Source organism: Thalassophryne amazonica, chromosome 5, assembly GCF_902500255.1.
Source record: "Thalassophryne amazonica chromosome 5, fThaAma1.1, whole genome shotgun sequence".
NCBI classification, from domain to species: Eukaryota; Metazoa; Chordata; class Actinopteri; order Batrachoidiformes; family Batrachoididae; genus Thalassophryne; species Thalassophryne amazonica.
In genome coordinates this window covers 132,583,033-132,601,404 of record NC_047107.1, presented here as the reverse complement: position 1 = coordinate 132,601,404, position 18,372 = coordinate 132,583,033, and the positions used below count along the sequence as shown (strand labels likewise).

The 18,372-nt window shown below is 43.6% G+C and overlaps 1 pseudogene; it reads right to left on the bottom strand.

The window, feature by feature from the left end:
* LOC117510028 overlaps positions 1-14,785 on the bottom strand; it is a 116,500-nt pseudogene extending 101,715 nt beyond the window's left edge.
* Positions 14,786-18,372: the final 3,587 nt, after the last annotated feature.

Sequence of the window (18,372 nt, the reverse complement as noted above, 5' to 3'; positions counted from 1 at the left end):
TCATTATTATTATTACTATTACTATCTGCTCCCCTCCACAGCATGTCTTTTTCTTGGTTCTCTCCCTCAGCCCCAACCAGTCCCAGCAGAAGACTGCCCCTCCCTGAGCCTGGTTCTGCTGGAGGTTTCTTCCTGTTAAAAGGGAGTTTTTCCTTCCCACTGTAGCCAAGTGCTTGCTCACAGGGGGTCGTTTTGACCGTTGGGGTTTTTCTGTAATTATTGTATGGCTTTGCCTTACAATATAAAGCGCCTTGGGGCAACTGTTTGTTGTGATTTGGCGCTATATAAATAAAATTGATGTGATTTGATTTATTATTATTAATTATTATTATCATTAGCAGCTGTAGTTGGCAGCTGCTAATGAAGTAACTGTATATAGTAACTAAACAAGTAACTTTCTAAAGTTACTGTAGCAACACTGCATAGAAGTGAAAATATGTCATAACATTGATTTTGGCTGCCATTTTGTTTATCGCCCCCTGGTGGAGTTAGCCTATACCGGCTAAAATGTCATTTTTGGGGCCAATCTCCAGGAATATGCATTCAAAACATAGTCCTGGAAACCAGGCCACAGACTCGGTGGGTGGGTCCCCTACGAACACGTGTTTCCTTTCTATCGCGCTCTTCCATCTGACACAGATTCAAACCCCTTTACAGTGATGCCTCACATAAACCTGTTTATGCCCTGAGCGCTGCCACGGGAGGTGCTCAACTGCACACTGGGAGGATTAAGGACTTTGCCCAAGGGACCTGAGGCCCCGTCACACTTAGCAAGAATCAAGGCGACCCAGGCAGAATGTCAAAATCCACAATTCATGCCACATTGGGGAGGGATGACAACCCTGCCCGCTGTGCAACCCACCCCAAATGATTCGTGCACACCCTGTGTACATTAAGCCCCTGCACACAGTACAAATGTAGATGGAACACATGAGGATCCCCCACACAGCTGTCAGAATGCAGTGAGAACATGACGAATGCACTTACAGTGCCGTACGGGTGATGTCCGATTGAGGGTGCCGGAAATATAATCCAGCAGCACTCGAGGTGCGCTCATGGTGCGTTCAGGTACAGTTGGGGCATTCGGCCAGGATTCAAAATGGCAGATCATGTCGAAACACCCCTCCAACACGATCAGAATGCTTTGAATTTTCATACCATACGAATATTTAGATTGCAGTCAGACTGCACCCCGACAGCCGTTTGATATTTTCCCACTTTGAGGCGGCCACAGAAATCTGCCTGACTGTTTGGACTGCTCTCAGAATGCTGTCCGAAGGCCTCGAATGCACCTCAACATTCCTGGAATGTGGGCTGAACTGTCATTGGGCCTCTAGTGTGACGGGGTGTTAGCAAGAGTGCTGTCTGACGGGGAATCATATCAACATGTGAACCTGCTGCTCTCGAGTCCACCACCCCAAAAACATTAAATACAGGCTCACCTGCAGGATGCGGCTCTGCTCACGCTGCACTGAGTCCAGTCTTTCTTCAAGAACTCCTTGACCTCTTTTGAGGGAATCAGCTTCCACATGTGAGTTGGTGGCGTGGCTAGAAAGCACCTTAAGCTCCTCAGCAAGCTTTTGCACCAGTCCTCTGTCCTGCCAGTCATCTGCATTGTGATTGGTCATGGCTCGGAGCAATGAACTCTGCAGCGCCTCCCAGCGCACAAAGTTGTTGCTGTAGTCTGGACAGTTGGGATCCACAAAGATGCTGATTGGCTCACCATCACTGACGTGGGACACTGTTACCAAGGTACCGGTCTCTTTTGAATTGGTGGAGATGATGGGTGGAGCTCTAGAGGACATGACTGCACTCCTGGTTACAATGGAAATTAAGAAACCCAGATAATGTCATATGATTCAATTCCATCTGTTTGTATGGGGCCAAATTCTAACATAAGTCATCTCAAAGTGCCATACATGAGTAAGGCCTAGAGGATGGCACCACAGTGTTCGGCTGTATCACTGGAGGAGATGAGTCCACCTACTGGGAGGAGGTGGAACAGCTGATGGTGTGGTGTAGAGAAAATAACCTGCTCCTGAACACATCCAAAACCAAGGAGCAAATCACAGACTTCAGGAGAAACCATACAGACATTCAGGCCGTTATTGTTGGGGGGGGGGGGACCTGTGTGGAAAGGATCAAGTTCTTCAGTTTCCTGGGAGTCCACATAGAGGAGAAACTGACCTGGGGCAGGAACGCCACACACTTGGTAAAGAAGGCACAGCAAAGACTCCACTTTCTGAGAATCCTCAGGAAAAATAACATCAACCAGAGATGTCTGGTGTCTTTTTCCCGCTCTACCATGGAGAGCATCCTCACATACTGCCTCTGGACATGGTTTACCAGCTGCTCGGGGGAAGATCACTGGCTGCCCTCTACCCACACTGGGGGACCTTCATGGCTCTGACTGTCTCAGGAGAGCCAACACCATCCTAAAGGACTCGTCCCACCCTGGACACTCTCTGTTTGAGCTGCTGCCATCAGACAGACATTACAGGACCATTAAAACAAGAACAAACAGACTGAAAAACAGTTTCTATCCAACTGCTCTTAGAGCTTTGAATGGAACCAAACAGCCAGGTCACATGACACAGTGGAAATGAGGGAAATATTTATGTGCAATATCCACCGTTTTGTACATACTTTTCTCTTTTTTATGTATAATCTTTTTTGCTACTACGTTTTTATAACTTTTTTGATTTTTTTTTAATTTGTACTTTGAACACACCTCCTTCATTCGGTTAAATTTTATGTTTACTTTCTTTTCCAGACCTTTTCAGTCTGCGTGTGCTTCACTCAGGTTTATATTTGCACCTCACCTTTCATTGTACTTGTTACAATGACATTAAAGAATCCGAATGTGAGTCAATTTGGGTGGTTGCCATCCAGCACCTGAGGTGGTTCCATGGCAGTGGTGGATGTGGTACTGTTAGATATATTTCTGTGTTTAATTATTGTTTTCTTTACTTGTTTTGGTAGTTATTTTACTTAGGATTGTATTCTTAGTTTTCACTTATTTCTTATTCTTACTTTCCTTTGTTCTCTTTAGGAATGTGCATGTCGAACTGGATTTAACCAGTTTTTACCAGAGGACAAAAAGATTCAGGTTACATTATAAATCATACATGACGCGGGTCAGTGGCAGGGGGTGGGACCTCCCTCGAATACTCACGGGGACAAATAAAGAAAGGATTTTGCGAAATAAGATCCACCTTTGTTACGCTCATGGAGAGTTTTACAAAAACTGTTTGTGTCCATTGTTCGGGGTTCTGAATGAGCGGATCTTGTCTGTGAGAGAGGTTCTTCAGGCCCCAGGCCTGATATTTTCACTCCTACTATGAATAAATTTAAAAGTGCAGAATAGTTCGAGTTTGTACTTTGTGAGGGGCAGTGTTACAGAAAGAACCGGGGGAAAATAACAGTACCAAGCAGCACCCTGACCCTGACACAGCCCTGATCCTGGCCCTGTCCCTGTCACTGACCCTGACCCTGATCCTGGCCCCGTCTCTCACCCAGACCCTGATCCTGGCCCTGACCCTGGACCTGATCCTGGCCCTGTCACTGACGCTGACCCTGATCCCGGCCCTGTCCCTGACCCTGAACATGATCCTGGCCCTGGCCCTGACCCTGATCCTGACCCTGGCCTTGTCCCTGACCTTGTCCCTGACCATGTACCTGATCCTGACCCTGACCCTGATCCTGGCCCTGGCCCTGGCCCTGGCCCTGACCCTGACCCTGGACCTGATCCTGACCCTGACCCTGACTCTGGCCCTGACCCTGAGCCTGACCCTGGCTCTGACTCTGGCCCTGACACTGATCCTGACCCTGACCCTAGCCCTGGCTCTGACCCTGAACCTGACTCTGGCCCTGACCCTGGCCCTGGCTCTGACCCTGACCCTGGCCGTGCCCTCTGTTGGCTACTGAATTGTTTTGTACCAAGTTCATTCTGTAAATCTTTTTTTGTTTGTTTGTTGGGGTTTTTTTTTTTTGGATCCTTACGTGAGCACAGAAGGTGATTGACACAGTGCGCAAACGTCTGCAGCCACGAGAACATTAAACCACTTTTAAGTTCTGTTCCACAAACTGCACTTGATTCAAACATGGAACAGATTCTGTACTTGTCTTTCTGTGACTTTGGCTCCGGGGTCTCGTTTCAGGGTAATTAAAGGGTTAAAGTGGAAGCTCATGTACTTCGTCCGCTGACGGCCGCATTATCAGCTCGTCACTCGTCTGGCTCATTATTCACATTTAACCTCACTAACGCTCACCGACACGTCCTCTCCCATCTGCCTCGTCTTCCTGTCTCCACTGCCAATGGAAAAAAATTGCACTTTTCACAACTGTTTCGGTGACAGCAGCCGAATACAGAACAGTGCACCGTGTTTCCGCATGAAGTGATGGTGTGTTTGTGCAGGCTGTCCTCGGAAGTGGTCAAATCCTAATCCAGATCATAATCAGCAGTCGACTGTGGTACTGGATCGGTGACCCAGGTTCATGGCTCCGCGGTACCTGGTAGAGGATCATCGATGTGCCAGTCAGCGTGTGCTCTGGCAACTGGCCTGCATCTCTAAATCTGATCGAATCCCAGCACAGAAGTAGTAGAGAAGCTTGAATCTTTGACTGGACTGGGTTGCTTGACGCAAGGACGTTTCGCTTCTAATCACAGCTTCCGCAGCTAAAATTCTTGCTCTGGTAGTCTGACTTCTGTCTTGACTCTTGTAGAGAAGAATAACAGAAGATCTAGTTAGCATCCTCCTAATGGCAGGGCAGCTGTCCCTCCTAATGATGGGACTGATGCCTCTCCTGACGACTCTCCTGATGACGTGAATGACTCATTACCATGAACAAAAGACTGAAACTGCTTTGACCTGAGTACCCCATTGTAAACAGGGAACAAAGTCCAGTTGAAGATTCAAGCTTCTCTACTATGGAAACCACCTGGACAACTGAGAGCCTTCACAGAAACATTGCGACCAACTGTGGGCATGAGGCCCTGGCACTGGTATGTAAACTGGAAAAGACTGCTAAAAAGATAGCTAATTTTAGAAACCACTTAAGATTTTACCTGAGATGCAAACAAAACGACATTACTCCCAAATGCATGAAGCAAAAGGCACTAGAAGCAGGTCACACAGCAGAAAAGATCCAGCCAGTTACCTAAGGAGGATTTTGGGTCTTAGGATGTGTCTCTACTTGAAAGGACCAAACTTACACCAGACCACATCTGCCAACTCTTGGAGATCTGTCTTAACACCACGTATTTCCTGTTTAGGGGGAATTACTACAGGCAGATCCATGGTTGTGCGATGGGGTCTCTGGTATCCCACATTGTGGCCAATCTGTACATGGAGCTAGTAGAGAAGAGAGCCTTGGAGTCGTTCACTGGCATCGCTCCCAGTCACTGGTTCAGATATGTCGATGACACATGGGTTAAAATCAAGCAACAGGAAGTGGAGGCCTTTACAGAACACATCAACTCAGTGAACTCCAATATCAAGTTCACACGTGAGGATGCCAGAAACAACCATTTAGCCTTCTTGGACTGTAATGTTACGATTGGAGAGAACAGGCAGTTCCAGACAGGGTTTTACAGAAAACCCACTCACACTGACCAATATCTGCTCTTTGGCTCAAACCACCCCTTTGAACACAAGCTCAGGGTGATCAGGACTCTTCAACACAGAACCCTACAGGTGCCCACAACTGCAGAGGGAAGGGCTAAAGAACAACATGTCCGGAAAGCCCTCACAGTATGTGGGTACCCACGATGGTCCCTGGACAAAGTGCAGAAGTCCATAAGAACAAAGAGACCAGACAGACAGGAGACAGAGCCAAGAAGAAGAGGAGTGTCTCTCCCTTATTTAGCAGGAGTAGGGGAAAAACTACAGAGGATCTTCAGACAGTACAAAAATCCCAGTTTACTTTAAGGACAGGATCCCTAGTTACAAACAGAGCAATGTAGTGTATTCCATCAGATGTCAGGAAAACTATAACGAACACTACATAGGTGAGACTAAGCAGCCGTTACACAAAAGGCTATACCAGCACCGCAGAGAGGGCACCAGTGGACCTCAGTCTGCAGTTCATCTCCACCTTAAAGACACTAACCACACGTATGAGGACAAGGGAGTTCAAATCTTAGCCAGAGAAAAGAAATGGTTTGAGAGGAGGGTCAAGGAGGCATTGTATGTGAAACAGTTGAAACCCAGCCTTAACAGGGGAGGGGGTCTGAGACATGCTTTGTCCCATTTACTATGTGGTACTCAGGTCAAAGCAGTTTCAGTATTTTTTTCATGGTAATGAGTCATTGACATCATCAGGAGAGTCGTCAGGAGAGGTGTCAGTCCCATCGTTAGGAGGGACAGCTGCCCTGTCATTAGGAGGGTGCTAACTAGAGCACAATAGGTGCTAATTAGAGCTATTGTTTAGTCACTAGCCTTAGCAGTCTGCCTCTCGGTAGGAGGGGTCTGGTTAGGTTTAAAACTCCAGCTTTTGTGGCTTCTGTTATTCTTCTCTACAAGAGTCAAGACGGAAGTAAGACTACCAGAACAAGAATTTTAGCTGAGGAAACGTCTGTGATTTGAAGCGAAACGTCCTCGCCTCAAGCAACCCAGTCCAGTCGAAGATTCAAGCTTCTCTACTATGGAAACCACCTGGACAACTGAGAGCCTACACAGAAACCCAACACAGAAGCCACCTCACTGACACTCAGGTGCTTCTGCAGCAGCAGGGACTGCAAAATAGAGTGTGACCTTTAACCTTTACCTGTTGAAGAAGGGCACAGGATACTTGTTCAGGTACAGGATGGCAACTGTCACTGTGAGAACAGTTGTTATGGCAACCATCACCACCATGGACCACAAAAGGAACCTGCAGCATCTCTGGACACACCCACAAACACAGGAACACTCATCAGCACTCTGCACTCTGGCCACTGGGGGGCGCCTCACACAACACATTCACTGGAATTCTTTGCTTCTTTAAAGTTTTGAGAGTCACCACAGAAAGGGGAATTATGGGTAAGAGAATCATGTCTGAATGCTTGTTAGGGACTCCTCTCCTGTGGAACCAGCTCCCAATTCAGATCAGGGAGACAGATACCCTCTCTACTTTTAAGATTAGGCTTAAAACTTTCCTTTTCGCTAAGGCTTATAGTTAGGGCTGGATCGGGTGACCCTGGACCATCCCTTAGTTATGTTGCTTTAGACGTAGACTGTGTTTCATAATTATTGTATGGCCTTGCCTTGCAATGTGGAGCGCCTTGGGGCAACTGTTTGTTGTGATTTGGCGCTATACAAGAAAAAAGTTGATTGAAGTTGATTGATTGACTAGGTAGTGCCCCCTGCAGACCAAAAAAATGGAAAAAAGATGAAAAATCTGCAGCCACCTTCAGGACAAAACAGGAAACAGTATCATGGAGTTTTCTGTACTTCTGAGACCAGCTGAATACTTTAAAATACTAGTACAGTACTGCACAAAACCACTGTGCTGCAGTACTGCAGCGTTTAGGTGAAGTACTGCATCTTAGTGGCAGATGAAGGTGACAGATGCTTCAGATTAGTGACACTTTAATCTGACACTTCAGATCAGACACCCTCCCGGTCTGTCTATCTGTCTGTCGTGTCTTATATCTCTGTGCCAGAGACAGACAGGTGTGTCTGTCTGTGTGCCAGGGTCCCGGCCCTGCTCCTGATGCCGGTGTGACCCCGTCCCTAATCTCGTCGGCTGGTCTTGAACCACAGCCTGAGTCTGAGGCAGACCACACCACCTTTGATTGTTGTGTTGTCCTGCTCAGTCTCTGTGTCCCCTGGAGACAGAGACTGAGCAGGAAAAACTACAGGAAACGTTTGACCTCTGTAATTGCAAACAAAGGCTACTGTACCAAATATTAACATTGATTTTCACAGGTGATCAAATACTTATTTGCAGCAGTAACATACAAATAAATTATTAAAAAATCATACATTGTGATTTCCAGATTTTTTTTTCTTTTTTTTTTAGATTATGTCTCTCACAGTGGACATGCACCTAAGATGAAAATTTCAGATCTCTCCATGATTTCTAAGTGGGAGAACTTGTAAAATCGCAGGGTGTTCAAACACTTATTTTACTCACTGTAACGACCCAGGAAACACAAAATGTATCCAAAATGTTTTACTTTGGTAATAGAAAGGTTTTTCTACAAAATGTGTTTTGAAAATGTTAAAGTGTTAACTCTGAAACATTGTAACAAAATGTCTTCAGAATGCTGCAGTAAGATGTTCTGTGTATGTTTAACTAAAGCTCACAAGAGAATATTTTAGGACGTTTCCCACGTGGTTTGAAACAGTCATATTGTTTCATATCAGTTCAGAGCAGCTTTTATTTGATTTAAAACAAACTCAAAGTCATGAAGTAAAAATTAACAATTTAATAATTTCCATATATTTGACCATATTGTCACTGGCATCTGAACAGAAATACAGCTTCTGCTGATTGGCTAACTGCATCCTGATTGGCTAACTGCATCCTGATTGGCTAACTGCATCCTGACTGGCTAACTGCATCCTGACTGGCTAACTGCATCCTGATTGGCTAACTGCATCCTGATTGGCTAACTGCATCCTGACTGGCTAACTGCATCCTGATTGGCTAACGGCATCCTGATTGGCTAACTGCATCCTGACTGGCTAACTGCATCCTGATTGGCTAACTGCATCCTGATTTGCTAACTGCATCCTGATTGGCTAACTGCATCCTGACTGGCTAACTGCATCCTGATTGGCTAACTGCATCCTGACTGGCTAACTGCATCCCTGATTGGCTAACTGCATCCTGACTGGCTAACTGCATCCTGATTGGCTAACTGCATCCTGATTGGCTAACTGCATCCTGATTGGCTAACTGCATCCTGACTGGCTAACTGCATCCTGATTGGCTAACTGCATCCTGACTGGCTAACTGCATCCTGATTGGCTAACTGCATCCTGATTGGCTAAATGCATCCTGACTGGCTAACTGCATCCTGATTGGCTAACTGCATCCTGATTGGCTAACTGCATCCTGACTGGCTAACTGCATCCTGATTGGCTAACTGCATCCTGACTGGCTAACTGCATCCTGATTGGCTAACTGCATCCTGACTGGCTAACTGCATCCTGATTGGCTAACTGCATCCTGACTGGCTAACTGCATCCTGATTGGCTAACTGCATCCTGATTGGCTAACTGCATCCTGATTGGCTAACTGCATCCTGATTTGCTAACTGCATCCTGATTGGCTAACTGCATCCTGATTGGCTAACTGCATCCTGATTGGCTAACTGCATCCTGACTGGCTAACTGCATCCTGATTGGCTAACTGCATCCTGACTGGCTAACTGCATCCTGATTGGCTAACTGCATCCTGACTGGCTAACTGCATCCTGATTGGCTAACTGCATCCTGACTGGCTAACTGCATCCTGATTGGCTAACTGCATCCTGATTGGCTAACTGCATCCTGATTGGCTAACTGCATCCTGATTTGCTAACTGCATCCTGATTGGCTAACTGCATCCTGATTGGCTAACTGCATCCTGATTGGCTAACTGCATCCTGATTGGCTGCATCAGTTACACAGTTTCAAACTTAAAGCATCAGTGCAAAGGTTTCTCTTTTAATCAAAGTGATGGAAGTTTGAACCCTGTCTGTGTATTTGGGTAGAATAATGTCCTTTGATATCGCTATTTAAAATTGGTAATGCATTTAGAAAATACAATCAAAACCTTGACAACTTTTTTGATTGAGTTTCTTTTTGAATTCTTCTGGATAATCAGTTGGATAAGTGTGCAGTTCATTTCTCTTATCCATGAATTTTTCCCTTTGATTATGTATGTTTATGATACTGGAATCTGTTATTCCATCTGTGATCAGTTTTATTTTTAATGTTTGCACAGAAAGGCAGCAGTGACCCCCCCCCCCCCCCCCCACTCCTGCACAGTCTCACCGTGATGAGAGGACTGATGAGGAATGAACAGACAATATAGACAAACTAATGTCCCTGTAGAGACAAAACTCACAATACATACAAGAACAGATTAGACATTTTCTTGGAAAGATGGATATAAATAGCTATAATAAAGATAATCAATAATCCAGTGAGATGTTTGTTATTGAAATATTGATCGAGAAAGGCTTTGGTGCAGGGATGTGACCAAGTGGTGAGTGTGCTTGGTTTCAATGCAGATGGTTCCAGGTTCAAACCCGACCCCTGCCACATTTCTCCATATCATGTGGAGTTGTGTCAGAAAGGACATCTGGTGTAAAACTTGTGCCAATTCAACATGCTGAGCCACCTCAAACAAGAGAGCAGCCGAAGGGTCTTACTTTTTGATGGAGAAAGGCTTACAAAATGTTTCGGAGAGTCGACACTTTAATGTTTTCAAATTGTTTTACCAACCAAACCAAAATGTTTCTGACATGTTTTCAAAACGTCAAATTGTTTCCTGGGTTGGGGATCAATTGAGTTTGGTTGTGGTTTAACTTGTGGATTAGCTGGTTAATATGCTGGTTATCTGCTCTTACCTTCTGTCTGCTGGGCCACTTGGTGTCGAGCTCCGAGCTGCTGTTGTTCATGATGGTCCAACGGTCGTTCATTATTGTTCTGAAATGTAGAAGGATTTTCTTTCCAAAACAGATCAATTCCAGGCATCTCAGATGGACATTCTGACAGTTTGTAGCTGAACTTTCAGTTCTTCTTTTTAATAAAATCCTCCTCTGTACCATCATGAAGCTGTATAACTGCTGATACAAAATGCATTTGCACTGTGCACAGTTTCTCCAATCACAGCCACAGAAACCTGCAACTTCTTCTGGGTTGTCTGGGTGTCTTGGTGGCTTTCCTCACTCTTCTCCTTCAGTTTTTGAGAACTGTCTACTCCACACAGATTTACCATCAAGTACCATACTGCTTGTATTTCTTTATAACTGATGGAAATAAAGTCAAAGACATATTGAGGGACTTGGAAATGTTCATGTATCCATCCCCAAGAATACTGGCAATAAAACAGATTATTCACAGATATTATACCAAAGCCTCCTTCACTTATGCAAGCATCATCTTGGCTTTTATTGTTAAGGATTTTGTATATATGTTATCACTGTTAAACATTTGTACATTTGTCTTCTTTCTCATGAGAACGGTGTTGTGCTGTTTTGCACTTCACCCTGAGAATGTACGTGTTATTCAACCTTGTTTTAGCTTTGTCTTCTTTCTCATGAGAACGGTGTTGTGCTGTTTTGCACCTGTCTTAATGCAATCCTGAGAATTCAATTTTGTTTTAGCACTCTGGGGTCAACCTGAGCTGGGAATGAAGGGCTGGATGTACTTATTATTATAATATAACTTTGTTTTCGCAGCCTCTAACGACTGGGAGTAAGAGAACGTTTTGACTATTGTGATGTGGTGTTTAGTGTGAAGGAGTGTGGAAGACAGGACACTTCAGGCAGATGCAGAACAGCTGATACCTGCAACAGACGAACGAGATGTGCTGACCTGAAAGTGTTCTTCCTTACAGCTGCACTTATTGACGTATGCGTTTATGTTATGGGAAGAAACTTGTCTTGCGTCATCACCCCCACCCTTAGGACAAGTTTCTTGTTTATGTGATGAGGTCGTCTCTTAATAAAAAGAGCGGAAAAGCAGGCCAGACTTTAGTGTAGCCTTGGTGTACAGCCTGGCCGCACTCCGCGCGTAAAATTTGACTTTCTGTCTCACTGGTGTTTCTTGACTCTGTTTGTCTTGTTAAAGGTTTTAAAAATGTTTGGAGGAGAAAATACCCAACATTGACTGGGGGCTCGTCCGGGATCTCAACAATACCGGAGGTGTCCGGCGGAGGTCGTCAAGTCCAGACGTAAATCCTTGGCCAAGGTCCGATCGATTGATCGTGTCTGCAATTGTCGACCACCGTTGGCATCGTCTGGTTGACGAGATTTTCCCGAAGAAGACAGACAGGAAGTCGAGTCAGTGAGTAAAGTTTCTTTGTAAACAGTACTGAGTGAGTGGTGATCAGATCACATAAACAGTTAAATTCCGCAAGCGATGATACAGAATCGTCTGTTAATGCAAAGCAGTTAAACTCTGTAAGGAGGGTGCGGACTCCTCTGTTTTAATACGCGTACCAGTAGGGGATAAAAGTGATCACATAAAACAGTTAAATTCCGCAAGTGATGATACAGAATCGTCTGTTAATGCAAAGCAGTTAAACTCTGTAAGGAGGGTGCGGACTCCTCTGTTTTAATACGCAAAGGAAATCCCGGGTAGGAATATGTGCACTGTAAAAAAGCAGTTAAATCTGGCAGGGACGGCGGAGTCCCCTAATGCAGGACATTAGTTAAATTTATTTACCTCCGCCAAGGAGGTTATGGTTTCAGTCACCTCCGTTTGTTGGTTGGTTGGTTGGTTTGTTAGCAGGATTACTCAAAAAATCCTCAATGACATTTTTACCAGGGGTGTATCTTGGCCTAACTTAGAAGTCATTAAATTTTGGTAATGATCCAGAACACGATCCGGATCCAGTAATTCTTTTAAGGATTCTTTATCATTGCAGGATCGGGCCAGTTTCAACATTTTTGCATCTAACTTCATGAAGACGGGTCACAAAGGGTGAACAAAAATTAAGTTACAACACAACAATAATTTAGCATTTGTTTCTCCTCATTGAATAAACTTATTAGAAAAAAAACTTGTGTCGTTAATGCAGTTTCTCTTTATAAATACATTTGCTGAAGATCTAAGGGTTTAACTACTGAATCTGAAACATCACTGTAGATGTGTGAAACAACGTGGAATAAGTCTCTTTGCCAAAGGGTATTCCATGTGACGTCAGTCACCCTATGGCCTTGGCGGAGGTTTGCGCTCTCCAAGTGCTTCTAGTTTTTAATGAATTTATATCTGTTGTGAAAGTGTAGGAACACGGACCCACAACAGGGGGTGCAATGAACGGACAATGGAGAGAGTAAATAACAAGATTTACTACTGAAACAAGCACGAGTAATACAACAAACACAATTTGGGGTCGAATCCGCTGGTGTCGTGTGGGCAGGCTCGAAGGTAGGAGACGTCTGTCTCAGTCGAACCGGAACCACCCAGATCTCCTCTGCCACCGAACCCTGGAAATACTGGAACTGCCAAGTCCCGAATTCCCAGGTGGCCACTGCCTCCGATCGTCGGATCCGGTACTGCTGGCAGGAGAGAGCAACAACACACAGGAGTGGATGAACGCACCCAGTAACAGAGAGGGGAGAAGCCGCCTCCACCTCTTGGCAAAGTATAGCAGGAAGGTGAGTACTTATCCAAAGAATGAGGTTTTCAGTAGTCACCAGTCCTGAAAAAGGTTTTAACAGTCTTAGCTGATGATGCAATGTATAACTGCAGAGAATACTACCTTGGTCTTAGGCGATATCTCGGCACTGAGGTGGAGACGCCGTCCTCCTGATATACCTCGGTGCTGAGTAGAACAGCTGTGTCTGGTGATGGGTGACAGCTGTCACCCAGGCTACTCCCATGATGCGGCAGCGCCCTCTGGTGCCTGGAGCCCGCACTCCAGGCAGGGCGCCCTCTGGTGGTGGTGGGCCAGCAGTACCTCCTCTTCAGCGGCCCACACAACAATATCCATTTGTAGAGATTTGCTTTCAGTTTGAGTTTAAAGAAGACAATTTTAGAAATTTTCATATTGAAAAGCCTGATTTATGTTTTGCATTTGAAATGGCATAAACAAATTAAAATGCATGAAATACCAAGCGGACCAATACTTTTGGAGGACACTGTACACGAGCTCCAGTTCAAACTTATTTATCAGCTGTCTATAAACTGACACAACCTTCTGACAGACCTGAGTGACCTTGTCAGTCATCTCAAGGATGGTTGTTAAGGTCCAAAAAGCCAAGAGAACAATCTCTAAAAAGATCCAAAGAATCTCCAGGAACCTGTAAAATCATCTCCTACTTGGACATCTGGATCCTTGGACCTTTACAATCTCTATGATGACCCTTACAACATGCACCATCTGCTAAAGGTCACATGGAAAGTCTAATTTCCCAGAGAACCATTGAAAAGTCCTTCTTGGACACATGAAGAAAGTGTGGAAAGCATGAAAATAAGACAAAAGAATAGTCCTTCAAAGATGTGGTCCAGAACCTTTAAACTCACCCGCCGTAGTTCTGAGTGTTTGAGTAGCTGGAGCGGTGAGGCAGTCTGATGTGCACACGGTTTCAGACTAAAGAGAGCAGCTGGTCTCCATCAGATCAGCTTTGACCTGATTGATGGAGACGGATGAAAATCCTGTCGACTTCAGAGTCAAAGATACACATTCAGTCTCCAAAAAGCTTCTTTTCAAACACATTAGAAGCAATTTCAGTTCATCTCTGATGTCAAACTTGATGGTTCCTTAAAAATAGCTTTATATTGGTTACAAATCACATCAGTAATCAATAGTTAGCTGATCAGTTGATTTGGTAGTGATTATTGGTGAGTTACCTCAGTGCCTTCAGGGTCCAGATGAATCAAATAATCTCCTGTCAAAAAGCTCCACACTCTGATCGTCATGGAAACGGAGGACGGCTCGCTGAGAGACAGCAGGAGGCTGTGATAATCTGAGTGGATTTTCTTCATCCACCACAGAAGAAGAAACCCCTTTCTAATCCATCATTCAGGATCTGGAACCCAAACTCTTCATTCTGAAACATGTTTGGGAGAATTTCAAACGTTTCAACACAAAATAACCCTAAAGTTTTTTTTTTTTTTTTTTTTTTATCAAAGGACATTTTTAAATCATATTTTAGAGGATTTATTCTTTGAATGTTTTGATAAAGTGATGTTTCATGTCTGAATATCTTCAGGTTTATGTTGTATGACGCTAATCAATGTGGGCGTGTCCGAGCGCACGTTATCCAACCAGAACAACGGAGACGTACTGAAAGTGCTCATGTGAAAAACATCCACGATACTTATCAGACCGGGAGTGACATGTTTAGCCGCATGTTCTCCTTGAATTGCTGGCTGTCTGAGTGGTGTCCAAAAAATGAGGTGGGCTTCATAGATAATTGGCAAAGCTTCTGGGGAAAACCTGGTCTTGTTAGGAGAGACGGCATCCATCCCACTTTGGATGGAGCAGCTCTCATTTCTAGAAATCTGGCCAATTTTCTTAAATCCTCCAAACCGTGACTATCCAGGGTTGGGACCAGGAAGCAGAGTTGTAGTCTTACACACCTCTCTGCAGCTTCTCTCCCCCTGCCATCCCCTCATTACCCCATCCCCGTAGAGACGGTGCCTGCTCCCAGACTATCAATAACCAGCAAAAATCTATTTAAGCATAAAAATTCAAAAAGAAAAAATAATATAGCACCTTCAACTGCACCACAGACTAAAACAGTTAAATGTGGTCTATTAAACATTAGGTCTCTCTCTTCTAAGTCCCTGTTAGTAAATGATATAATAATTGATCAACATATTGATTTATTCTGCCTTACAGAAACCTGGTTACAGCAGGATGAATATGTTAGTTTAAATGAGTCAACACCCCCGAGTCACACTAACTGTCAGAATGCTCGTAGCACGGGCCGAGGCGGAGGATTAGCAGCAATCTTTCATTCCAGCTTATTAATTAATCAAAAACCCAGACAGAGCTTTAATTCATTTGAAAGCCTGACTCTTAGTCTTGTCCATCCAAATTGGAAGTCCCAAAAACCAGTTTTATTTGTTATTATCTATCGTCCACCTGGTCGTTACTGTGAGTTTCTCTGTGAATTTTCAGACCTTTTGTCTGACTTAGTGCTTAGCTCAGATAAGATAATTATAGTGGGCGATTTTAACATCCACACAGATGCTGAGAATGACAGCCTCAACACTGCATTTAATCTATTATTAGACTCTATTGGCTTTGCTCAAAAAGTAAATGAGTCCACCCACCACTTTAATCATATCTTAGATCTTGTTCTGACTTATGGTATGGAAATAGAAGACTTAACAGTATTCCCTGAAAAACCCCTTCTGTCTGATCATTTCTTAATAACATTTACATTTACTCTGATGGACTACCCAGCAGTGGGGAATAAGTTTCATTACAGTAGAAGTCTTTCGGAAAGCGCTGTAGCTAGGTTTAAGGATATGATTCCTTCTTTGTTATGTTCTCCAATGCCATATACCAACATAGTGCAGAGTAGCTACCTAAACTCTGTGAGTGAGATAGATTAACTTGTCAGTAGTTTTACATCCTCACTGAGCACAACTTTGGATGCTGTAGCTCCTCTGAAAAAGAGAGCCTTAAATCAGAAGTGCCTGACTCCGTGGTATAACTCACAAACTCGCAGCTTGAAGCAGATAACCCGTAAGTTGGAGAGGAAATGGCGTCTCACTAATTTAGAAGATCTTCCCTGTCAGTACTCTAACTGCAGCATTTTGAATTAACTGAAGGCTTTTCAGGGAACTTTTATGGCAACCTGATAATGAATTACAATAGTCCAACCTAGAATTAGTTTTTCAGCATCACTCTGAGACAAGACCTTTCTGATTTTAGAGATATTGCGTAAATGCAAAAAAGCAGTCCTACATATTTGTTTAATATGCGCTTTGAATGACATATCCTGATCAAAAATGACTCCAAGATTTCTCACAGTATTACTAGAGGTCAGGGTAATGCCATCCAGAGTAAGGATCTGGTTAGACACCATGTTTCTAAGATTTGTGGGGCCAAGTACAATAACTTCAGTTTTATCTGAGTTTAAAAGCAGGAAATTAGAGGTCATCCATGTCTTTATGTCTGTAAGACAATCCTGCAGTTTAGCTAATTGGTGTGTGTCCTCTGGCTTCATGGATAGATAAAGCTGGGTATCATCTGCGTAACAATGAAAATTTAAGCAATACCGTCTAATAATACTGCCTAAGGGAAGCATGTATAAAGTGAATAAAATTGGTCCTAGCACAGAACCTTGTGGAACTCCATAATTAACTTTAGTCTGTGAAGAAGATTCCCCATTTACATGAACAAATTGTAATCTATTAGACAAATATGATTCAAACCACCGCAGCGCAGTGCCTTTAATACCTATGGCATGCTCTAATCTCTGTAATAAAATTTTATGGTCAACAGTATCAAAAGCAGCACTGAGGTCTAACAGAACAAGCACAGAGATGAGTCCACTGTCCGAGGCCATAAGAAGATCATTTGTAACCTTCACTAATGCTGTTTCTGTACTATGATGAATTCTAAAACCTGACTGAAACTCTTCAAATAGACCATTCCTCTGCAGATGATCAGTTAGCTGTTTTACAACTACCCTTTCAAGCATTTTTGAGAGAAAAGGAAGGTTGGAGATTGGCCTATAATTAGCTAAGATAGCTGGGTCAAGCGATGGCTTTTTAAGTAATGGTTTAATTACTGCCACCTTAAAAGCCTGTGGTACATAGCCAACTAACAAAGATAGATTGATCATATTTAAGATCGAAGCATTAAATAATGGTAGGGCTTCCTTGAGCAGCCTGGTAGGAATGGGGTCTAATAAACATGTTGATGGTTTGGATGAAGTAACTAATGAAAATAACTCAGACAGAACAATCTGAGAGAAAGAGTCTAACCAAATACCGGCATCACTGAAAGCAGCCAAAGATAACGATACGTCTTTGGGATGGTTATGAGTAATTTTTTCTCTAATAGTTAAAATTTTGTTAGCAAAGAAAGTCATAGCTCAATAGAGCTCTGACTCTTTGTCAGCCTGGCTACAGTGCTGAAAAGAAACCTGGGGTTGTTCTTATTTTCTTCAATTAGTGATGAGTAGAAAGATGTCCTAGCTTTACGGAGGGCTTTTTTTATAGAGCAACAGACTCTTTTTCCAGGCTAAGTGAAGATCTTCTAAATTAGTGAGACGCCATTTCCTCTCCAACTTACGGGTTATCTGCTTTAAGCTACGAGTTTGTGAGTTATACCACGGAGTCAGGCACTTCTGATTTAAAGCTCTCTTTTTCAGAGGAGCTACAGCATCCAAAGTTGTCTTCAATGAGGATGTAAAACTATTGACGAGATACTCTATCTCCCTTACAGAGTTTAGGTAGCTACTCTGCACTGTGTTGGTATATGGCATTAGAGAACATAAAGAAGGAATCATATCCTTAAACCTAGTTACAGCACTTTCTGAAAGACTTCTAGTGTAATGAAACTTATTCCCCACTGCTGGGTAGTCCATCAGAGTAAATGTAAATGTTATTAAGAAATGATCAGACAGAAGGGAGTTTTCAGGGAATACTGTTAAGTCTTCTATTTCCATACCATAAGTCAGAACAAGATCTAAGATATGATTAAAGTGGTGGGTGGACTCATTTACTTTTTGAGCAAAGCCAATAGAGTCTAATAATAGAT